This window comes from Mus caroli, unplaced genomic scaffold, assembly GCF_978045245.1.
Source record: "Mus caroli unplaced genomic scaffold, Mus_caroli_1 scaffold_6, whole genome shotgun sequence".
Taxonomy (NCBI): domain Eukaryota; kingdom Metazoa; phylum Chordata; class Mammalia; order Rodentia; family Muridae; genus Mus; species Mus caroli.
The window spans coordinates 118,714,059-118,739,050 of NW_028227261.1; the positions used below are offsets into that span (position 1 = coordinate 118,714,059).

The 24,992-nt window shown below is 37.6% G+C and overlaps 1 protein-coding gene and 1 long non-coding RNA gene across 14 annotated transcripts in view; one reads left to right on the forward strand and one right to left on the reverse strand.

Moving 5' to 3' along the window:
• Nucleotides 1-9,646, reverse strand: part of LOC115030875 (uncharacterized) — a 33,247-nt gene extending 23,601 nt beyond the window's left edge. Inside the window, exons 1-2 of the long non-coding RNA XR_003836457.2 lie at nt 9,563-9,646; nt 899-1,051 (exon numbers count right to left, since the gene is read on the reverse strand). This is a non-coding gene — a long non-coding RNA (uncharacterized LOC115030875). The remainder of the gene's footprint in view (nt 1-898; nt 1,052-9,562) is intronic.
• Nucleotides 1-24,992, forward strand: part of Lingo2 (leucine rich repeat and Ig domain containing 2) — a 1,228,899-nt gene that overhangs the window by 1,184,002 nt on the left and 19,905 nt on the right. The window lies entirely within an intron of this gene.

Genomic DNA, 24,992 nt, shown 5'->3' on the forward strand with positions numbered 1-24,992 from the left:
TGACCTTAAAATTATAATGTATAAAAGGAAATTCTTGACTTGTCTAGGTCCAAATAATCTCTTAGTTTGATTTGGTAATCACATGGTTCTGTTGCAAAAGAGAGAGAAAGAGAGAGAGAGGGAGAGAGAGAGAGAGGGAGGGAGAGAGAGAGAGGGAGGGAGGGAGGGAGGGAGGGAGGGAGAGAGAGAGAGAGAGAGAGAGAGAGAGAGAGAGAGAGAGAGAGAGAGAGAGAGAGAGAGAGACTCTGTTCTGAAAACAACCATGCTCCTTGCCAAGGCAACTTTGATGCAAGGATGAGTCTCATCCACTGTGGGAAGGTAAGCAGCACTCTCTGTGTCACTCTGTCTTAGTCACAGACCTCTGCCTCACCTGCAAGCTTGGTCTGAGAAAGAAAAATCTCTGTACTTGAGTTGTGTCTTTTCATTGCTACATTGATGCAGGTTCATATACAGCAATTCTACAGCCTGTAACCAGCTAACAACTCAAAGTTGTGGTTCTCCAGCAAGGGCATGGTAGACTAACTTAAGTCAACTCCTCCCTGGCACACTTGAATGAACAACTTAAATGAACTTAAAGACAGGCAATTAACATTCTCTACTGTTTCTTATCAGGAGAAAAAAAGACATTCTTAGTCCTCAGTTTAGTCTAGTTTTAAAGTTACTTACATAGCAATTGGGATATATGTTTCTAAGAGACTTCTGTCCTAATGAAATCTAAAATGTCATTAAAATGTCATAAATGTACAATCAATCTGTCAAAGCCAGATTTAATTACCTTTTACATTAACTTGGTGCTTTTGAAATGGTTTCAGATTTTGTTCAATTTGACCAAGACAGTTATTAATATTCCCACTTGAAAGATAAGAAGGCCAAGGAACAGAAATATTAATAGACTTACCCAGAGTTACTCCGTGACAAGGTCAGGTTAGACCAACATGCCCCACTTCACAGTGTCAATGATTCCAAAATGTAATGAGTTCCAAGGAGGTACAATCCATGATGATGTCTTCCATCCATTATACATTTAATATATAAAAATATCTCCTGTGTTCTGTTGCCCAATGAAGAGAAAAATTCAGGCCACAAAAAAGCAACCTTTCTAATAACTAGAGGAGTCTGCACACATTCCTGCACATCACTACTGAGACAGCTATATGACGATTCTGAGAATATAGCAAATGGACTCTGACTTTTCCGATTATATATATTGGGTTTTGATTGAGCATGCTGTGGAACCCACAGGTGTGACCCTTTTTCCTATCATTAATATATAATAATTGTGTACAATATGTATGTATTTTAACTTCAATATTTGAAACTCTTAAATTACACACTATTTAAAGCTGCATATGTATCAAAAGATGGCCTAATCGGCCATCACTGGAAAGAGATGGACATGCAAACTTTATATGCCCCAGTACAGGGGAACGCCAGGGCCAAAAAGTGGGAGTGAGTGGGTAGGGGAGTGGGTGGGAGGGTATGGGGGACTTTTGGGATAGCATTGGAAGTGTAATTGAGGAAAATACATAATAAAAAAATATTTTAAAAATTCAAATGCAATAAAATAAGTAATGAAAGGCAAGTTTTCACATTCTTCCCCATCTATCCAGTTATCTTCCCTCAAAAAATATTATTCTTATGATCTGCCAAATTTGAGGTTATCTGAGGCACTGGCATTTAAGTATCTCATATTTAATAGAAATACAAATTTTGTTTTAGAACAAGATTTATAGACAATTCTGGTATAGGCACTCTACACAACATCAGTTAATTCCTGGGAAAGAACCTTGATTCATTTTTTAATATTATAGGAGTTCCTAGTGTTCTAAATGGATCTCAGGCTATAGAACACATAGAATTTACCTGCATATATCTATCTATCAAATATAAAATTCTTGGTCATCACTCTATGAGAAACACTTAAGGAAATACTTCTTTCTATTTTAGAAGAGCCTTTCTTCTTTAAGAATTTCATATAATCTATTTTGATCAAATCCATCCCCAGTGCTTCCCAAATCCCACTTTTCATCCTGCAAGATTTCATCTTTCCTGGGTCAACAAACTTCTTTATCCATAACTTGATGGACACCGGTTGTTTCTATTTCTTGGCTATGGTAAATCATGCAGAAGTAGCATAGCAGTATGGATGCATTCTCCACATAGTGATGCTAGCTGTTGAATTATTATTTTAAGGTATATGCTTCTATACTAGATTTATTCATAATTTTAATCCTGAAGAGAAGTGGTATCTTATTAACTAAGTTCTCCTTTTATTAAGTTAATTCTATGGCTTTACCTTTTATTCTCCTAACATTGTTTCCATATATAAAAATCATCTTTGCTTTCCTGAGAGAAATCCTACTTGGTTACAGTAAAGAATACCTTAGTTTGCTATTGTACGTAGAATGCTTGCATTTGTGGAGGACTTTAGCATTTGTGTTGAAGAAACAGTAGGTTTTTGGGGTTTTTTGTTGTTTTTTTGTGGGGTTTTTTTGTTTGTTTGTTTTTTGGGTTTTTTTTTTTTTTTTTTTTTTGGTTTTTTGAGACAGGGTTTCTCTGTATAGCCCTGGCTGTCCTGGAACTCACTTTGTAAACCAGGCTGGCCTCAAACTCATAAATCCGCCTGCCTCTGCCTCCCGAGTGCTGGGATTAAAGGCGTGCGCCACCACGCCCAGCTGAAACAGTAGTTTTTAATTATTATTGTGTCTTCATCTGGCTTGGGTATCAGGACGATGATTACCTTATAGAATGTGCTTGAAAAAACTACTCTTCTGTTTTGTCAAATAATTTAAGGACAATTATTATTCTTCCCCAAAATGTTTAATAGCATTTGACAGTTTGGGATTGTTTTGGTGGGACATGTTTTATTTCTGATTGAATCATCATACTTACTAGTCAGAGTTTTGTCCTGCATGTATCAGTCTTGATGAGGTGTATGTCTGGAAATTTTTTCTCCTTTGTTAAATGTGTTAGCATCTAATTGTACATAATAATCACAGGACTTTGGTAGAATCATTTATGTCCTTTCCCTTCTAGTCACTGATTTTGTTTACTTCAGTCTTGTTTATTCCTTGGTCTCAGTAGAGATTCATTTATTTTGTATGTTTGTCTCCAAAGAAAGAACCAGTTCTTTGGCTCATTTCTCCTTTAGATTGTTCTTTAGTTTCTATTATTTCTGGTCTTGGACTTTTCCTTCATTATAATTTTGACCACTCTTTCAGATTCAGCCTCATTACTTGAGGATTTGTTTAAGATTTTTAATTTTTATGCTTGTAAATACTTTCCTTGCATGTATGTAAGTGCCCCATGTGTGCTCAGTGCCTATGTGTTAGGTTGCCTGAGAACTAGATTTAGCCACTGTGCAGGTGATATGAAATGAACCTGGCTACTCAATGGGAGCAGTATGTGTTGCTCCATTTACAGCTCAGCATCAAGAGATATTCCCTCCTGAGGTTTATTTATTAGTGTGAACTTTCCTCAATATTGCTTTGGCTGAATTTTGAAAATGCAGGTATGCATAAGTTCATGTTAATTTGTTTCTTAATGCATTTGTCGTTCAAAATGAAGCTTTTAATTTCATGTATTTACAGAACTTCCTATGTTTTTCTTGTTTTTTATCGCTTTTTATTAATTGGTTATTTTATTTATTTACATTTTAAATGTTGTCCTCCTTCCCAGTCTTCCCTCTGTAAAGCCCCCATCTAATCCTCCTCCCCTTTGCCTCTAAGAGGATGCTTGCCCATCCACCCACTCACTCCCACCTTACTCCTCTAGCATCCTCCTATGTTGGGAAAACCGCCCTCCACAGGACCAAGGGCCTGCCCTCCCACTGATGCCAGATAAGGCCATCCTCTGCTACATGGAGCCATGAACCTCCATGTGTACTCTTTAGTCGGTGGTTTAGTCCCTGGGAGCTCTGGGGGTGGGGGTCTGATGAGTTGATATTGTTCTTCCTGTGGTGTTATAGTCCCCTTCAGCTCCTTCAATCCTTCCCCATTTTTTTTGCTATTGATTTCTACTTTTATTTGGAAAAGACCTTCAATATAATTTCACTCTTTTGAGTGTACTGAGGCTTATTTTGTGGCCTAACATTTAAAAAGTGTATTGTGCAGAAGTTGAATGGAATATTCTATAGGTTTGATAGACATGGTCTGCTGTGCAACTTAGCTAGACTTTTCTCTGATTTTCTATTTATTTAATCCTTCTCCCTTCCTTGTAATATTATTATGTGGCCAAATCATTATACTAATAGTGTCTTTTGGTTTTTTACTTATTTTTCTTTTATTTTTCTAAATGTTTGCTTTGTGATTGCTGTGAGGCTTGTGAAACATCTTTTTTTTATTAAAAGCTATTGTGAAATGATAACAACAAGAGAAAAAACTTCAAAGCCAGTAAAAACCTCAACACCTCAATACATTACTCTCTTCATTTAAAATTTTTGATATCACATTTGACATTCCCGACATTGACTCTCAAAGCATCACTGTGGCTATTTTTAAATTATTTTACTGATAGGAATAGTTCATGCACGTGTCTTACACAATTAGATATTCTAAAGTTTTTTTGTGTAGCTTAACTGTGGGCTTTATAACTTTTCATGAATGTCTCCTTCTAGTTAGAAAACTTCCTATGGCGTCTCTTGTAGGCTTTATCTGGTGATTGTGTCTAGGGACATTTCTAATTCACCTTCATTTCTAAAGAATGTCAGCTTTCAGTTGACAGCTGTTTTCCATTCAGCACTGACAACTCTGGCCTGTAACAGCACTGTAGAGAAGCAGAATGCCAACCTAACGGGGACAATTTTCTCTCTGTCTTTTCTCTTGAATCCTGAGAATCTTCGTTCTTTTACCTTTGACAGTTCAGATATCACACATCTTGATATACACTTGGATAAGTTACACTTGACTGGTAAGAAAGTCCTTGGGTTTTTGTATCCTCTGGGTTTAAGAACCGTTTATAATCTACTTGAGTAAGATCTCGATTCATTCAAAATCCTATCATTCTTGAAGATAGGTACACACTGGGCCTTAGTTTTCCCTGTGGCAGATCTGGTTCTTGATTCCCAGGGTAAATTGTACTGCATTTTCCCTCCTACCCTCAAGCAGATGTTTGCCCCATGCTAGAATGCTTAGAGGAGAGGGGGAAGGGGATGAATGTCTCCTCCCTGACTTCTTCATTGTGTATTTTTATTTCACTGTATTAAAAGCAGACCCTATGGGTTTCCTCTTCTTGTTTAGTTCTTATGAAGATATTTTGCAACATCAATAACTGTGCAGCTTAAAGTGTCAGAGGTAGATGGTCACTAGGGAATCATATGACAGTCTCTATTTTGATGTATTTTGATGTATCTCGTATTTGATAAAGCTGGACCTTGCTTCCAGCTTTTCAGTAACTATTGTAAAATGAAGTATGCCAGTATCTTAAACCTAATTTTAAATTCTCAACATTACAATAGATTTGTTGTTAATTTTTTCTCACAACAATGTTAACTAAATTTGATCATTCATGATGTATATAGTTATTCTCACTCCCATCTTTTTCTCTCCTACTTCTGTCAATTACACCTTTCACTACTTCAATCCCCCTCCCTATTGACTTCTTTTTTATATTTGTGTATTTATGGGGGGTGGGGGTGTGTGTGTGAAGAGTTGAAACAGGGACAACTGTGTAATGATGAGTTTGGAATAAAGCTTTGGAGACTGATGAAAAAACACATAGATATATACCTAAAGATAATTTATCAGTAAATAATTCAGGAGAAAGGTATAGTGTTTTATAAGGCCTTCCCCTATTCATGACTAACCAATTGATGATGGCTAGTACAGAAAACTGCAGGTGCTTTAAGTTTGTGATTTTGCAATGTGTGTGGCATGCTAAGAATATAACATTCCAGGATCATAGGATCAGTGGAGAGGAGGACACAACATCTGCCCCAATACTGGAAGTAACTAGGACCAGCGGGATCCAGGCACCCAGGAACTCTGCCCGACCAGTGGCATTGGTTCCTCCCAGTCTGGGCCAGTGCCCTGAGCAGACATGTGAGAGAACTCTGCAGCCATTCCCACAACACCCAGAGGAAGATTCACTCCCAAGTGCTCTAACATGCCCAGGATCATAGGATCAGAGAAGCCCTGAGCAGACCTTGGCCACTAAATCTGCAGCCAGTACCATAACACCCAGAAGAAGCTCCACTGCCAGGCACTCTAACATGCCCAGGACTATAGGATCCTAGGATCTCAGGATCCCAGGATCCTAGGAGCTTGGTCAAACCAGGATCTCAGGGTTCCAGAGGGAGCTAGACTCCCAGGAGCTCAGACACATCCAGGATCTCAGGATCACAGGATCCCAGAATCACAGGATCACAGAGAGAGCTGCTCTGAGTTCTGAATCAACGAGGATCACAGGAAGTACAGGCCCCAATCAGATATATCAAGGGCAGGTAACACTAGAGATAATCAGATGGTGGGAGGCAAGGGTAAGAATATAAGCAACAGAAACCAGGTTACTTGACATCACCAGAACCCAATTCTCCCAACATAACAAGTCCTGTATACACCATCACACTGGAAAAGCAAGATTCGGATCTAAAATCACTTCTCATGATGGTGATAGAGGACTTTTAAAAAGGTCATAAATAACTCCTTTAAAGAAATACAGGAGAACAAAGGTAAACAGCTAGAAGCCCTTAAAGAGGAAACACAAAAATCCCTTAAAGAATTACAGGAAAACATAATAAAACAGGCAAAGGAAATGAACAAAACCATCCAAGATCTAAAACTGGAAATAGAAAAAATAAATACATCACAAAATGAGACAACCCTGGAGTTAGAAAACCTATAAAAGAGATAAGGAGTCATAGATGCAAGTATCAACCACAGAATACAAGAGATAGAAGATAGAATCTCAGGTGCAGAAGATATCATAGAAAACATTGACATAACAATCAAAGAAAATGCAAAAAGCAAAAATCTCCTAACCCAAAAGCATCCAGGAAATCCAGGACAAAATGAGAAGACCAAACCTAAGGATAATAAGTATAGAAGAGAGTGAAGATTCCAAACTTAAAATGTCAGTAAATATCTTCAGCAAAATTATAGAAGAAAATGTCCCTAACCTAAAGAACATACAAGAAACCTACAGAAACTCCAAATAGGCTGGACCAGTCTTCCTGTCACATAATAATTAAAACACCAAATGCATTAAACAAAGAAAGAATATTAAAAGCAGTAAGGGAAATTTTTCAAGTAACATATAAAGGCAGACCTATCAGAACTACACTAGACTTCTCACCAGAAACTATGAAAGCTAGAAGATCCTCAACAGATGTTATACAGATCCTAAGAGAACACTAGTGCCAGCCCAGACTATTATACCCAGCAAAACTCTCAATTACCATCTACAGAAAAACCAAGATATTCCATAACAAAAACAAATTTGCACAATGTCTTTCCAAAAATCCACCCCCACAAAGGATAATAGACGGGAAACACCAACACTAGGAGAGAAACTACACCCTAAAAAAAGCAAGAAAGTAATCTTTCAACAAACCCAAAAGAAAATAGTTACACAAACATGAGTCTACCTCTAACAACAAAAATAACAGGAAGCATCAATCACTTTTCCTTAATATCTCTTAACATCAATGGACTCAGTTCCCCAGAAAAGACATAGACTAACAGACTGGCTACATAAACAGGACCCATCATTTTGCTGCATAAAGGAAATGCACCTCAGTGACAAAGGCAGACACTACCTCAGAATACAAGGTTGAAAAACAACTTTCCAAGCAAATGGTCCCAAGAAACAAGCTGGAGTAGCCATTCTAATATCATGTAAAATCAACTTTCAACCAAAAGTTATCAAAAAAGAGATGTTATACAGAGAAGTAGTATTGATGTCTTGTTCATTACTGACATCACTTGCTGAAAGCACCTGGACAGCCATAAGTCTTGACATTGATCACTGTTCACTATGAAGAAAGGATTCTCTGATTAAGAATTAGAGTAGTATTTGTCTTTCGATATATGTGTACATACTTAGAAGGCAATTGAATGATACATCAACTTAGCTGAACAGTAATCATTAGTTTCCCACCCCCTAGGAAATACAAGTTCCCTGGGCATGGGGTTTTGATTAGATTTATAGACCAGGAATAGATTTGATACTTTGAAGCTATCCTCATATCCAATACCCTGTCCCCATCATATCACTATTCCACAGGTGAACACATTTTGCCTGGCAGGTTGACACCATAGGATGCACAGCTAAATAAAGCCATTGATGTCTTTCTCTCCCAGCAAGCTAGTATCACCTGGGATATGAGCTAGGCATTAGAAAGAAAGTTCCCAGCTTGATTTCTATATATCTTACAATTTAGCTGCATTATAAAGTTTTACAGAGAGCTATAGCCAACATATAAAACATTGCCATAGTGTATGTGGACTGGCTTAATGCAAAAGAGAATAGTCCAATTGTTATGTCTACTAAATCTTTCTTGTATCAATTTTGGAAGGGGCAATGGTTAATTTTACACAAGTTTTGTAAATATGTTGCTATAAATGAAGGTGAAATTTGACTATGGGAGAAGTAGTATTATAATTAAATCATGAAAATTCTAAAGGAGCATATGAAATAGAATGTTCTTACGCCCTTTCCACTGCCCAGGATTAATCTTTTACCAGCCCACCATAACTTCAGCAGGAACTGACTCCCCAAATAATTAAATACATTCTACATAGCATGAGCTTATTAGATGGTACATATTTTAAATAGTACATTATTAAACTGGCACACTGAATAAAATGATAATCACAGTAATGACTTCTTGCCTTTAATCATTTTTCAGTAACTAAAAAAATGGGAATTACAGAATTTCTCTTACCCCTCGGCAATAAATTCTTAAGTCATGTTTTCTGCAAAGACCTCAATGCTAAATACATTTAAGGAAAACACACCACCAGGTTCTCTGGTCGTCTCTCAATGCAAATCAGAAGTCTAGATTTCTAATAACTTCTCTGGCAACAGAATGAAAAACTTGGAGTGTGTTCATAGCAGAAGGCTTGGTAAGTTCACTTAGTCTAGTTAAATTTCCATGGTTGACCCTTGCAGCAAGAATATCCTAGTGTCAAGCATAATATCAGAATTTCCTAAAATAAATTGGCTTTGAATTCACCAATTAAGTTGAAGTTATTTTTTTTTCCTTTATGGCTCTTTGTGTAAGAAAGGTTTCACTCTAGTGATGAAAACAGTGTTAATTTTTTAATTAAAAATGCTGTGACTGACATTTAATTACTGCCTATTCCCTGTGTTTCCAAATATTAGTGGTCAAAGGTTTCACTTAATAATCTAAAGGAATACAGCTTTTGTCCTTAGAATTGTTTTTTAATTGAACTATAACTATATAATGTCCTTTCTATATTCCCTCTACCCTACCCTCTTTTCTTTAAATTGGATATTTTATTTATTTATGTTTCAAATGTTATCCTCTTTCCAGGTTTCCCATCTGCAAACTCCCTATCCCATCCCCCCTCACCCTGCTTCTATGAGGCCCCCATCCACTTACCCACTCCTACCTCACCGCCCTAGCATTCCTCTATATTGGGGCATCAAACCTTCACAGGACCAAGGGCCTCTCCTCCCGTTGATGCCAGATAAGGCCCCTTCAGCTCCTTCAGTCCTTGCCCTAAATCATCCACTGGGGTCCCTGTGCTCAGTCCGATGGTTGGCTGTGAGGATCAGCATCTGCATTGGTCAGAATCTGGAAGAGCCTCTCAGGAGACAGCTGTATCAGGCTCCCGTCAGCAAGCACTTCTTGGCATCCACAATAGTGTCTGTGTTTGTTGTCTGCATCTGGGATGGATTCCTAAGGCAATCTCTGGATGGCCTTTTCCTCAGTCTCTACTATACTCTTTGTTCCTGTATTTCCTTTAGACAGGAACAATGTCCACTTTTTTCATATATTCATGATTATATACATATATACATACATACATACATACATATATACATTCATACATACATACAGGCATGCACGTGCACACACACACAATCACACTACCAATACCAGATTTCAGAGATTATCGTTTGGTACTGAATAACCAATTAGGAGCTCATTACTGGGAAAGACTTATTCTCCCTCTCTCAGCATTTCTTGGTTGTCTGTAGCTCTTTGTCTGGGGATGGAGCTCTGTAAGATTCTCCCTTCCATGTTATCATTTTGTATTTCTTCAGATCTTGTTTAGGCAGCCATATTGTTGCTGTATCATGGGTGAAACTTCATTGCCATTGTAGAAGACATAAACTTCACAGTAGATGCAATGATCCTCTTTCTAGTCTCTCTTCCACAATATTCCCTGAGTCATGAGTATCAAATTTGTACTGTAGCTGTATCAAGCGGGTATAAGAAGCCTACAATCCCTTGAACCCTGCACTTTGATGTTTTTCTGTAATGGTGTTTATTTATTGAAAATAGAAGTTTATTTAAAGGGATAAAGCTACATTTATCTGTGGGTGAGTTGATCATTTGGATTGTGTGACTCTTTGTCTTTTGAGTTTGTTATATATTCTGGATATTAATCCTCTGTTACCTGTATAACTGACAAAGATTTCATATTCATGGACTTCTCTTTCATGCAACTCTCAGTTTATTTAGCAGTGCACAGCTTTTTAATTTTATCAGATCCACTTGTCAACTGTTGTCCTTATTTCCAGGGAAAATGGAGTCCTCTTTAGGAAGTCCTTTCCCATATGTACCTAATGTTGAGTATCATTTATATTTTCTTCTAGCAGTTTCAAATGACTTAGGTTTCATGTTTAGATCTTTCTTTTTCTTTCTTTCTTTTTCTTTATTCTTCTCTCATATACTACATCCCAACTGTAGTACACTCTCCCTCCTCTCCTCCCAGTCTCTTCCTCTACCCCAGATCCATACCTCCTGACCTCTCAGAGATATAAACCATGCATTGTATATCAAGTTATAATAAAATGAGACTCATATTTATGATGAATTAGGAACTCCACAGGAGAAAAAGCAGCCAAAAGAGTCAGAGATATCCCCCACTTCCACTGTTAGGAATCCCACAAGAATACCAAGCTACACGACCATAACATATATGCAGAGGACCTAGGTCAGACCCATACAGGCTTTCTGATTGTTGATTCAGTCTTTGTGAGCTCCTATGAACCCTGGTTAGTGGATTCTCCTGGCTGTTTTCTTGTGTTGTACTTGACTCCTCTGGCTCTTACAATCTTCTTCTCCCCTCTCTTCCACTGGATTCTAGAAGCATTGCCCAATGTTTATCTACATGTAGGTCTCTACATATGCTTCCATTAGTTGCTTCAAGAAGCCTATCTGATGATAATTTTGCTAGGCTCCAGTCTACGAGTGTAACAGAATATCATTGGAATCACCACATTGATTTTTTTTTCTAGTAGAACTTGGCTCTATCCTAGGTCTCTGGGCCATCCAGACTTTGTTTCTCAGCCCTGCAGGCAGTCTCAAGTTGTGGGTTTCCTCACTTGGGTATATACTAGGCCTTGTGGTAGACTGATTCCCAATTTTCTGAGAAAATGCCATGTTAATTTCCAAAGTGGTTATATGGATTTGCAATCCCACAAGCAATGGAGGAGTGGTCTCCTTGCTCCAAATCCTCATCAGCATGAGGTGTCACTTGTGTTTTTGATCTTAGCAATTCTGGCAGATGTAAGATGAACTCTCACAGTTGTTTTCATTTGCATTTTTGTAATGGCTAAGGATGTTGAACAACTCTTTAATTATTTCTCAGCCATTTGAGATTCCCTTCTTGAAAATTCTGTTTATACCCCATTTTTAATCAGGTTACTAGGTTTCTTGATATTTATGTTGGCTTGGCTTGTTTCTTGAGTGTTTTATAGTTACTAGAGATTAGCCCTCTGTCAGATGTGGAGTAGGTTAAAAATGTTTCCTCGAGCACCAGGGTAGCTAGAACCCAGGGTCGGCTGACACCCGCCAGCTACCCAGGACCCCCGCCACAGGATTTTGAGACTGCTGGTGAGTGGAACACAGCTTCTGCTCCAGTCCAATCATGCAGGACCTGAGACTGCTTTGGTTGGGGAGGCAGAAATCCGGCCTCAGTAGGGCCACAAGCCTCTCCGGTCAGAAAAGCGCCGGGGTAGCTAGAGCGCAGGGTCGGCTGACACCCGCCAGCTACCCACGACCCCCACCACAGGATCTTAAGACTTCTGGTGAGTGGAACACAGCTTCTGCTCCAATCTTTAAACAGTGACAACGACAACAACTAACCCCAGAGATTACCAGATGGCGAAAGGTAAACGTAATAATCTTACTAACAGAAACCAAGACCACTCACCATCATCAGAACCCAGCACTCCCACTTCCCCCAGTCCAGGGCACCCCAACACACCGGAAAAGCTAGACACGGATCTAAAAGCATATCTCCTGATGATGGTAGAGGACTTCAAGAAGGACTTTAATAACACACTTAAAGAAATACAGGAGAACACTGCTAAACAGGTAGAAGACATTAAAGAGGAAGCACAAAAATCCCTTAAAGAATTGCAGGAGAACACTGCTAAAGAGTTACAAATCCTTAAAGAAAAACAGGATAACATAATCAAACGGGTAGAAGTCCTTACAGAAAAACAGGAAAACACATCCAAACAGATGATGGAAATGAACAAAACCATACTAGACCTAAAAAGGGAAGTAGACACAATAAAGAAAACCCAAAATGAGGCAACACTGGAGATAGAAACCCTAGGAAAGAAATCTGGAACCATAGATACGAGCATCAGCAACAGAATACAAGAGATGGAAGAGAGAATCTCAGGTGCAGAAGATTCCATAGAGAACATCGGCACAACAATCAAGGAAAATGTAAAATGCAAAAAGATCCTAACTCAAAACATCCAAGAAATACAGGACACAATGAGAAGACCAAACCTACGGATAATAGGAGTGGATGAGAATGAAGATTTTCAACTCAAAGGACCAGCAAACATCTTCAACAAAATTATAGAAGAAAACTTCCCAAATCTAAAGAAAGAGATGCCCATGAACATACAAGAAGCCTACAGAACTCCAAATAGACTGGACCAGAAAAGAAATACCTCCCGACACATAATAATCAGAACAACAAATGCTCTAAATAAAGACAGAATACTAAAAGCAGTAAGAGAAAAAGGCCAAGTAACATATAAAGGCAAGCCTATCAGAATTACACCAGATTTCTAAACAGAGACTATGAAAGCCAGAAGATCCTGGACGAATGTTATACAGACACTAAAAGAACACAAACTCCAGCCCAGGCTACTATACCCAGCCAAACCCTCAATTAACATAGATGGAGAAACCAAAGTATTACACGACAAAACCAAATTCACACATTATCTCTCCATGAATCCAGCCCTTCAAAGGATAATAACAGAAAAAAAACAATACAAGGACAGGAACCACACCCTAGAAACAACAAGAAGGTAATCCTTCAACAAACCTAAAAGAAGACAGCCACAAGAACAGAATACCAACTTTAACAACAAAAATAACAGGAAACAACAATTACTTTTCCTGAATATCTCTTAATATCAATGGACTCAACTCCCCGATAAAAAGACATAGACTAACAAACTGGCTACACAAACAAGACCCAACATTTTGCTGCTTACAGGAAACTCATCTCAGAGAAAAAGATAGACACTACCTCAGAATGAAAGGCTGGAAAACAATTTTCCAAGCAAATGGTATGAAGAAACAAGCTGGAGTAGCCATTCTAATATCTGATAAGATTGACTTCCAACCCAAAGTCATTAAAAAAGACAGGGAGGGACACTTCATACTCATCAAAGGTAAAATCCTCCAAGAGGAACTATCAATCCTGAATATCTATGCTCCAAATACAAAGGCAGCCACATTCATTAAAGAAACTTTAGTAAATCTCAAAGCACACATTGCACCTCATACAATAATAGTGGGAGACTTCAACACACCACTTTCACCAATGGACAGATCATGGAAACAGAAATTAAACAGGGACACAGAGAAACTAAGAGAAATTATGAATCAAATGGATCTGGCAGATATCTACAGAACATTCTATCCTAAAACAAAAGGATATACCTTCTTCTCAGCACCTCATGGTACCTTCTCCAAAATTGACCACATAATTGGTCACAAAAAAGGCCTCAACAGATACAAAAATATTGAAATTGTCCCATGCATCCTATCAGATCACCATGGACTAAGGCTGATCTTCAATAACAAAATAAATAATAGAAAGCCAACCTTCACGTGGAAACTGAACAACACTCTTCTCAATGATACCTTGGTCAAGGAAGGAATAAAGAAAGAAATTAAGGACTTTTTAGAGTTCAATGAAAATGAAGCCACAACATACCCAAACTTATGGGACGCAATGAAAGCATTTCTAAGAGGAAAACTCATAGCTCTGAGTGCCTCCAAAAGGAAACTAGAGAGAGCACACATTAGCAGCTTGACAACATACCTAAAAGCACTAGAACAAAAGGAAGCAAATTCACCCAAGAGGAGTAGACAGCAGGAAATAATCAAACTCAGGGGCGAAATCAACCAAGTGGAAACAAGAAGAACTATTCAAAGAATCAACCAATCAAGGAGCTGGTTCTTTGAGAAAATCAACAAGATAGATAAACCCTTAGCCAGACTCACTAGAGAGCACAGGGAAAGCATCCTAATTAACAAAATCAGAAATGAAAAAGGAGACATAACAACAGATCCTGAAGACATCCATAACACCATCAGATCCTTCTACCAAAGGCTATACTCAACAAGACTGGAGAACCTGGATGAAATGGACAAGTTCCTAGACAGATACCAGGTACCAAAGTTGAATCAAGATCAGGTTAATGATCTAAACAGCCCTATATCCCCCAAAGAAATAGAAGCAGTCATTGATAGTCTCCCAACTAAAAAAAGCCCAGGACCAGACGGGTTTAGTGCAGAGTTCTATCAGACCTTCAAAGAAGATCTAATCCCAGTTCTTCACAAACTATTCCACAAAATAGAAACAGAAGGTACTCTACCCAACTCATTCTATGAAGCCACAATTACTCTGATACCTAAACCACAAAAAGACCCAACAAAGATAGAAAACTTCAGACCAATATCCCTTATGAATATTGATTCAAAAATCCTCAATAAAGTTCTTGCTAACCGAATCCAAGAACACATCAAAACAATCATCCATCCTGACCAAGTAGGTTTCATCCCAGGGATGCAGGGATGGTTCAATATACGGAAATCCATCAACCTAATCCAGTATATAAACAAACTCAAAGACAAAAACCACATGGTCATCTCGTTAGATGTGGAAAAAGCATTTGACAAGATCCAACACCCATTCATTATAAAAGTCTTGAAAAGATCAGGAATTCAAGGCCCATACCTAAACATGATAAAACCAATCTACAGCAAACCAGTAGCCAACATCAAAGTAAATGGTGAGAAACTTGAAGCAATCCCTCTAAAATCAGGAACTAGACAAGGCTGTCCACTTTCTCCATACCTATTCAACATTGTACTTGAAGTCCTAGCCAGAGCAATTTGACAACAAAAGGAGATCAAAGGGATACAAATTAGAAAAGATGAAGTCAAAATATCACTTTTTGCAGATGATATGATAGTATATAGAAGTGACCCTAAAAATTCCACCAGAGAACTCCTAAGCCTGATAAACAGCTTCGGTGAAGTAGCTGGATATAAAATTAACTCAAATCAATGGCCTTTCTCTACACAAAGAATAAACAGGCTGAGAAAGAAATTAGGGAAACAACACCCTTCTCAATAGTCACAAATAATATAAAATATCTTGGCGTGACTCTAACTAAGGAAGTGAAAGATCTGTATAATAAAAACTTCAAGTCTCTGAAGAAAGAAATTATAGAAGATCTCAGAAGATGGAAAGATCTCCCATGCTCATGGATTGGCAGGATCAACATTGTAAAAATGGCTATCTTGCCGAAAGCAATCTACAGATTCCATGCAATCCCCATCAAAATTCCAACTCAATTCTTCAACGAATTAGAAAGTGCAATCTGCAAATTCATCTGGAATAACAAAAAACCTAGGATAGCAAAAACTCTTCTCAAGGATAAAAGAACCTCTGGTGGAATCACCATGCCAGACCTAAAGCTTTACTACAGAGCAATTGTGATAAAAACTGCATGGTACTGGTATAGTGACAGACAAATAGACCAATGGAATAGAATTGAAGACCCAGAAATGAACCCACACACTTACGGTTACTTGATCTTCGACAAGGGAGCTAAAACCATCCAGTGGAAGAAAGACAGCATTTACAACAAATGGTGCTGGCACAACTGGTTGTTAACATGTAGAAGAATTCGAATCGATCCATTCCTATCTCCTTGTACTAAGGTCAAGTCTAAGTGGATCAAGGAACTTCACATAAAACCAGAGACACTGAAACTTATAGAGGAGAAAGTGGGGAAAAGCCTTGAAGATATGGGCACAGGGGAAAAATTCTTGAATAGAACAGTAATGGCTTGTGCTGTAAGATCGAGAATTGACAAGTGGGACCTCATGAAACTGCAAAGCTTCTGCAAGGCTAAAGACACCATCAATAAGACAAAAAAACCACCAACAGATTGGGAAAGGATCTTCACCTATCCTAAATCAGATAAGGGACTAATATCCAATATATATAAAGAACTCAAGAAGGTGGACTCCAGAAAGTCAAATAACCCCATTAAAAATGGGGCTCAGAACTGAACAAAGAATTCTCACCTGAGGAATACCGAATGGCAGAGAAGCACCTGAAAAAATGTTCAGCATCCTTAATCATCAGGGAAATGCAAATCAAAACAACCCTGAGATTCCACTTCACACCAGTCAGAATGGCTAAGATCAAAAATTCAGGTGACAGCAGATGTGGAGAGGATGTGGAGAAAGAGGAACACTCCTCCATTGTTGGTGGGATTGCAAGCTTGTACAACCACTCTGGAAATCAGTCTGGCGGTTCCTCATAAAATTGGACATAGTACTACCAGAGGATCCAGCAATACCTCTCCTGGGCATATATCCAGAAGATGTCCCAACCGGTAAAAAGGACACATGCTCCACTATGTTCATAGCAGCCCTATTTATAATAGCCAGAAGCTGGAAAGAACCCAGATGTCCCTCAACAGAGGAATGGATACAGAAATTATGGTACATTTACACAATGGAGTACTACTCAGCTATTAAAAATAATGAATTTATGAAATTCCTAGACAAATGGATGGACCTGGAGGGCATCATCTTGAGTGAAGTAACACAATCACAAAAGAACTCACACAATATGTATTCACTGATAAGTGGATATTAGCCCAAAACTTAGGATACCCAAGATATAAGATACAATTTACTAAACGCATGAAACTCAAGAAGAATGAAGACCAAAGTGTGGACACTGTGCCCCTTCTTAGAATTGGGAACAAAACACCCAGGGAAGGAGTTACAGAGACAAAGTTCGTAGCTGTGATGAAAGGATGGACCATTTAGAGACTGCCGTATCCAGGGATCCTTCTCATAAGCAGCTTCTAAATGCTCTCACCATTGCATACACTAGCAAGATTTTGCTGAAAGGACCCAAATATAGCTGTCTCTTGTGAGACGATGCCGGGGCCTAGCAAACACAGGAGTGGATGTTCACAGTCAGCTATTGGATGGATCACAGGGCTCCCTATGCAGAAGCTAGAGAAAGTACCCAAAGAGCTAAAGGGATCTGCAACCCTATTGTGGGAACAACATGATGTACTAACCAGAACCCTGGAGCTCTTTTCTCTAGCTGCATATGTATCGAAAGATGGCCTAGTTGGTCATCATTGGAAAGAGAGGCCCATTGGACTTGCAACATTTATATGCCCCAATATAGGGGAATGCCAGGGCCAAAAGAATGGGAATGGGTGGGTAGGGAAGTGGGGGGCGTTATGGGGGACTTTCGGGATAGCATTGGAAATGTAACTGAGGAATATATGTAATAAAAATATTAAAAATTAAAAAAAATGTTTCCTCATTCTATAGGTTACCATGTTGTCCTATTGGCTGTGTCCTTTGCCTTAATAAAGATTTGCAGTTCCATGAGTCCCATTTATTGTTCATCATAGAGCCTGCTTTATTGATGTTCTGTTCATGAAGTTGTTTCCTGCATCAATGTGTTCAAGGCTATTCTCCACTTTCTCTTCTATCAGGTTCAATGTATCTGGTTTTACTTTGAGGTCTTTGATCTACTTAGCCTTGAGTTTTGTGCAGGCTGATAGATATGGAACTATTTGCATTCCCCAGTCCCAAGAGGAGTGGAGAGTTCCCAGACATCACTGGGGACTGCAACTGGGGTGAAACTCCCCCACTGAATACCCCTTGTTACAGCATGTGACCTTTACTCTTTCAGCTATACTCTCATAGTTTCTAACTGTGTATTCCCGGAGCTATTATGAAAAGTCATTTTTTAACCAACATCACCTAGTACAGGGATATGAGAAAATGACTGAACATGTTCAGAACCAGAATTTATCACTGACTTTTCATGTAAGGGCATTTTTTACTTGCTCAGGAGTCCATTTATACTTGTCAGTAGAACTTAAGTGGCAAAGAGAAGAGTTATTTCAGTATATTTTACCTATTCCATGACCCTGTAATCTGATATTGCCACATATAATGTATATATTCCATGGGCCTGCAATTTGATTGTACCCATATTTCACATATAAATTATTAAAAGCTATATATAAATGTAACATGTAATATTTATATTGTACATGCTATTAGTTACCCATGTAAATGTTCAACACTATTTGGTTCTTTATAAAACACTAATAAAAATCAGAAGACTGACTAGCACTATAGAAACAGGGCTCAGGAACACATCTGCAAGCCTAAAGGTTAAGCTTTGCTTACTGTGTGCTCCTACTTCACCCGTGTAGTCTCTATACTGACCAGATAGGTCCCACTGCGGCCTTCCTGCTGATGCATTTCAGCCCTTAAATAGTTTAGAGGTCTGTTCTTACAGCCTTTGTCACCAGCCGGAGTTTCTAATCTATGCTCCAGTGAGAAGAGTAGTCCATTCATCTCCTGGATTGGAATCAAGCAAAAGTGCCTATTCTCCTTGGATCTCATAAACCACAAAACTTTCCTCATTTGCTTCTTCCAAGATAATTCCCTGGTACACTAATATATGTACTATTTCAGGCCAGCCCTGGCATTGCTGCGAGGTTTTTATATTACTCAGGCTTTTCCAGGGAAGTAATAATGATACTTTATAGAAATATTGTGGAAAGGGATATATATTGAGGGTTTTTTAATTTTAATTTTGTCAGAGTTGGCTCATGTGATTTGGAAGATTGGGCTATCTGACTCTCTAATATCCACAAGAAGGAAGCCAGGGAAAGTCAATGATATAATTTAGTGTCAGTCTTGATGCCTAAGAACCAGAACATCCAAGAGTAGGAGATGGTCACCTCTGAACAGAGAAAATGTGATCATTCTCAGCCTTTTGTCTTGCTCTCAACCAATTGATTGATTTCTGCTCACACTGGAGAGTGGATTTGCTTTACTCTGTCTGTGAATTAAATGCCAACCTCACAGAAATAGCCAGAAATGGTTTTACAAACTTGACATACTACAAGAAAGTTAAGCTGACAGAAAATTAACCATCATAGTGATTTCTGTAGACACTTATCAAAATGAGATACCAATCTAGAGGAATCAATGAAGAATATCCTGGATAGAGAAAAAAAAAAAAAAAACAATCTTTTGTCCTTCCATGAGCCTCCAGCTGGTCTGTTCAAAATATCTAGAGAGATAGAACTGTGAATTATTCCTTAAATTGGCTTTACTATAGACTCTGGATAGCTGATGCTGGTGGTGGTGCTGTGCTGAAGCCTAACCACAAGCTTTGCTGCTATAGAAATTGTCCAGGTCCCTTACTGTGGAGCAGTGGCTAGTTCTGCCATATAGGTTGTAAGAGGACTTCGAGGACAGGGACACAGGATTAGAATAAGGACAGGACATTGTTCTTTAAAAACATTGCAGAAAATATAACGCTCTTATATCCCAGGTTTTTAAAACGTTACTACTCTTCTCAGACAATTTTATCTAATTAACAGCCATTTTCACTCCTTTAGACAGTAATCAGCTTTAAATTACTGGACCCAGCTGCTGATGCTAAGAAGTACCCAAAGCTGAACCCGTATAATATATCCTTAGATGCCCTCAATACAGCCTGAAACAAGACAAAGGAAGATTTTCTGGTTTTGTTTCTCTTCAGCCTTTTTACCTATATCTTTCATTCCATTTATTGCCTGATTCAATTTTATGACCTAATATAGAAGTTATGGGGAGGGTTTAAAAATTGTATAAGCAAACATCTTACAATAATGAGAATTGTGCAGTATTTTTATTTGGTTTCAAGAAATAGTTTTGAAGACTGTCATACCTGTAATTTTTCTGCAGAGAGCTTCATCCTCCAGGGGGGTGAGGGTGGGGGTGGGGGACCTGATTGGGACCTTGCATATTCCTTGAGTGACACTTTAGTAAAAGACATGATGAGAAAATACAAACAAACCTGTCTTATGCTTAATTAAATACCTAATTGTTTTTACATTTCTGAGTCCCTCTAATTGTTTTTTCATGTGCAGTTTATGTGTTTTATAGTACTTTGGCTATCTTCTTTGAATTCAGAAGGAAAGAAAGGATGAGAGGGGAGGGGAACAGGAACAACAAAGAATTAGGACACAAAGTGAAAACTGGAGAATTACTGAGGGAAGACAAGGGGGAAGGTGAGGAAGAAAAAGACTGGCATTTTGCATAACTATTGTGAAAAATACCGTAACAGAGCATAGTTACAGAACGTCAATGTGATTTTGATATTTTCAGAGAAAATGGAAGAAGAGAAGTTTTGCTAGTGCCTTCTTTACCTTAGCTGCTTCCTGTACTGAAAAACACTTTTCTATCAGAACAAATACTTGGGAGAGAGAGAAACCAGCTGTATCTCATAGAGATCAAAGTTATATGATTCCACTCACACTTTATTAATTAACTTGATTATCATTAGCTAAAGAAACAGAAATTGGACTTACATATGTCAGTCCCAAAGTATCCTGTTACCTTTCTATTCTGTCCCTTTCTGTGGCTCCATTTTGAATCTATGGAACACCATTATGTTATGACAATCAGCTGCTCACTCTAAGTCATTGGCCATGAATTCGTTCAACCATACTATCATGGATACAAAAAAGAAATCTTGTGTACAAAAAAAGTTTTCACACTGGAGTTCAAAAAATATTGAAACTCAAGGGCAATAAATAAGAGAATTCATTGAGTGTTATTCTTCCCAAAGAAAAATGGTACAGGACTCAGTGTTGATTACCTTTTATTAAAATGTGACCCCCTTCTGTTAACATTCTTTCAGCTGTAAAGATGAGTCTCCCACCCACCCTTAAATAGCATAACCTACTTAATTCCAGTCTTAAACCTCATGCCTCATCTAATTTTCTTTACTGAAAACTAGTTCGATCCAGGTAAAATACATTTTTGTTCACATTTATGTCAAAAGCATCAAATGGTTTTAAAAGCAATATCTAGAACAAGATTGCCTATACTTCTCCCAAGTTCCCAACAAAAACAATAGCCTATGACTGTCAGAGGAAAAAGCTATCTGCCTCACTCTGATGGCCACACTTGCTTCTTTGGCTCATCATTTTTATGAATAGTGTCACAGTCTATGGACCATAGCCTTCAGTCACTGTGCTCATAGAAGATGTAGCTCAGCAGAGGAGATATGAATATAATTGTCACATCTTAAATTTTTCTATGCCTTGAACATGATACTAACACAATATTATGAGACTTTAATGAAGTTAAAACCGATCAATTATGATGTAAACCAGTGGTTCTCAACCTGTGGGTTTGTGACCACTTTGGGAGTCAAACAACCTTCTCACAGGGTCACCTAAAGCCATAGGAAAATATAGATATTTGTGTTATAACTCATAACAGTAGCAAAATTGTAGCTATGAAGTAGCAATAAAATAATTTTATGGTTGGGGTCACCACAAAGTGAGAAACTGCATTACATGGTGAAACCTTTGGAAAGTTGAGAATGACAGCAATAAATGATGTCTATCTAATTGACAGAATATAATGAGAGCACTGGCTTTTCTTTGCTTTGGCAGATTTGTAGTTTTTCAAAGGTAGAGAGAGTTCAGTTAAGTTAATAAAAAACATAAGCTGTTTGGAGCTGTAGCTCTGCCTTTAACTTAAATGGCCTTCAACTGGTTACTCTGATATCCTGATACTCAACTACTCATTTTGTTAAGAGATGGGAATAGTAAATAATGACCCCAAGGTTTAGTCTTATTTCTATAGCTTATTGTCATATGATCTTGTAAAATAAATGTAACTCAGCTACCCAGCTTTCCCACTTGTAAAGGGGCAATGAGAACTATTCCAACACTTGTAAGTTATTAAAGAACAGAGAAGAAAAGTCATATCAGGTAAGCATGCCAGGTTTTCATTATCATTATTTTCAAATTGTATGAACCCTGTGATATGTGCCAGAATTTGTTGGTTAATACTATACTTTGTTTCTTCTGGTCACATAGTTAGGTATTAACAGGTCTGCTTAAAATAATGTTTTTCTGTTCTGGTAACTAAACTAAGACTTCATATGGTTTTAAATATTCAAGTGAAAATTTCATATAAGCAATCTATGAGTTATACTAATAATATTGCTGAGTTACATCCTCAAAAGACAGTCTCTGAAGTGGTGTTAAATTGCCAGGCTTCATTTCTGTATAGGTTGTTTGATGCTGTCTCTAAGCTCTTTCATGCTGTACCTGATTTTCACCTTCATCTTAAATTTAAAAAAATATATATATTTTTGCTGAGTTATTTATTGTTTTTTCTTTAAAGACAATTTATCCAGTTGGGGATAATTAGCATGTACGTCAAATGCAGGTAAACATAGTACTCAAGATAATTTAAATCCCCATGATCTAAGAAATATTTACGCAAATATAAATAAATCTGAAAGTACACATACTTGTTTTTCTTTCTTTTTAGTATGTGTGTAATATACTGATCCTCAAACATACACATATGTAAGTTGAACTGCTCAATCATATGTATATTTTCAACCTAAAGAAATAAGGCAAGCCATTAATCCAAATATGACTTTTCTGTTAACTCCTTAGAAATAACATATCAAAAAAATAGTGCTCGTTATTACCCTATCTACAGCATTTCATTCCAACAAAAGAAATGAAGAAAACTGTATCAAAAATGAAGTGTTTTTGAGGGATGATGTGGGAATGGTAGAAAGTTGAGAAATCAGAAAGCAGGGGAAGTAACCATTAGTTAAATATTTGACCTCTCAAAAGTGCTCATTCTGTCTTAATATATTCACCCACATCTAGGAAGAGTAATAGTTATATAAGCCATTTACATCTTCAAGGTGTTTCCCATGGTGTGAAATGAGTGTCGTATGGAACTCTGGTTTTTAGGTACAAGGTATTTAACTTGGTAAAAAAAAATCAAAGAGGACATAGTCATCCCTTTTAAAGTTTACTGTTAATCTTCTGGCTGTAATGAAGAAAATGACATAATTTTAACACTTCTTAGCCGGGCGTGGTGGCGCACGCCTTTAATCCCAGCACTTGGGAGGCAGAGGCAGGCGGATTTCTGAGTTCGAGGCCAGCCTGGTCTACAAAGTGAGTTCCAGGACAGCCAAGGCTACACAGAGAAACCCTGTCTCGAAAAACCAAAAAAAAAAAAAAAAAAAAAAAAAAAAATTTTAACACTTCTTTAGACTTTAATTTTTTCCAGAGACTATCTATTTTAAAGCCTTGAAAGATAAGCTTTAGATAAACTATAAGTTTACTTCTAACATATCATATTGTGAATTCCATTTTTCCATTCCAAATTATAATGTTGTAGTATTTACTATTTAATTGAGCTTATCTAAAACTAAGTAGCAATCAGTAGAGGTGACATAGATTAGACAAAAATCATGACTTAATGTAGAAAGCATCTGGTGTTGGCAAACGTGATATTTTTTTTGCTGTCTTGGAAGACAATTGCTGCTAATCTTGTATACATTCTTGTTAAACAGAACAAAGTCCTATCTTTCTTTCTTCATGTGGAATTCAAATAAATGATGGGATAGGACGTTTCTGAGCAAATCAGCTGACTGAAGCCCATGGACATGTCTGTTTGAAGCATTCTAACTGACTACTGTATTTAAAGTTAGGGGTGCCGCTGTTCAGAACTATCATTCTAAGACACAATGACACCAACTTATAGGATGTAGGTTATTATAGAACTAATAAGTCATGTATACAAAAAACATATGGAAGAGGGCCTTGAGAGAGAGATGAACTTGGAGGACATTCACAGAAAAAATAGAAGTAGCAACCAAAACACAAATTTTCCTTCTATCCTTACCTGCCAATGTGACCAATTAATTGAATAAAAACATGGGGTATATGTGTGTGTGTGTGTATATATATATATATATATATATATATATATATATCACATATATGTATAATGGAATCTATATGCTACTTATCTCTTTATGTGATTAGTTTTCTTCATACATGTTAAAAGAACATGATGAAATCTATGGTCACTAAAAATAAGTCTTTTATCTTTTCCTTATTATTTTAAGACAGTGTCTTACTATGGAGTCCAGGTTAGCCTTGAAATCACCATCCCACTTCATCCTCTGAAAACCTGAGTCTACATTCTTCATTCCTCATTCCATATTCTAAAAAAAGAATTGATAGATTGAATACACACGATTTGAGTCTGACAAGTAGTCAGCAGGATGACAAACAGACACGAACACAAGGGAGTGTTGACCTGAATATAATTTCTCAAAGCAAGCATCAGACTTATATAATAGAAGAAAACAACGGGTTTTGTTTTCTTCTATTGTTAGGTGACACATCAGTCAAGGTAC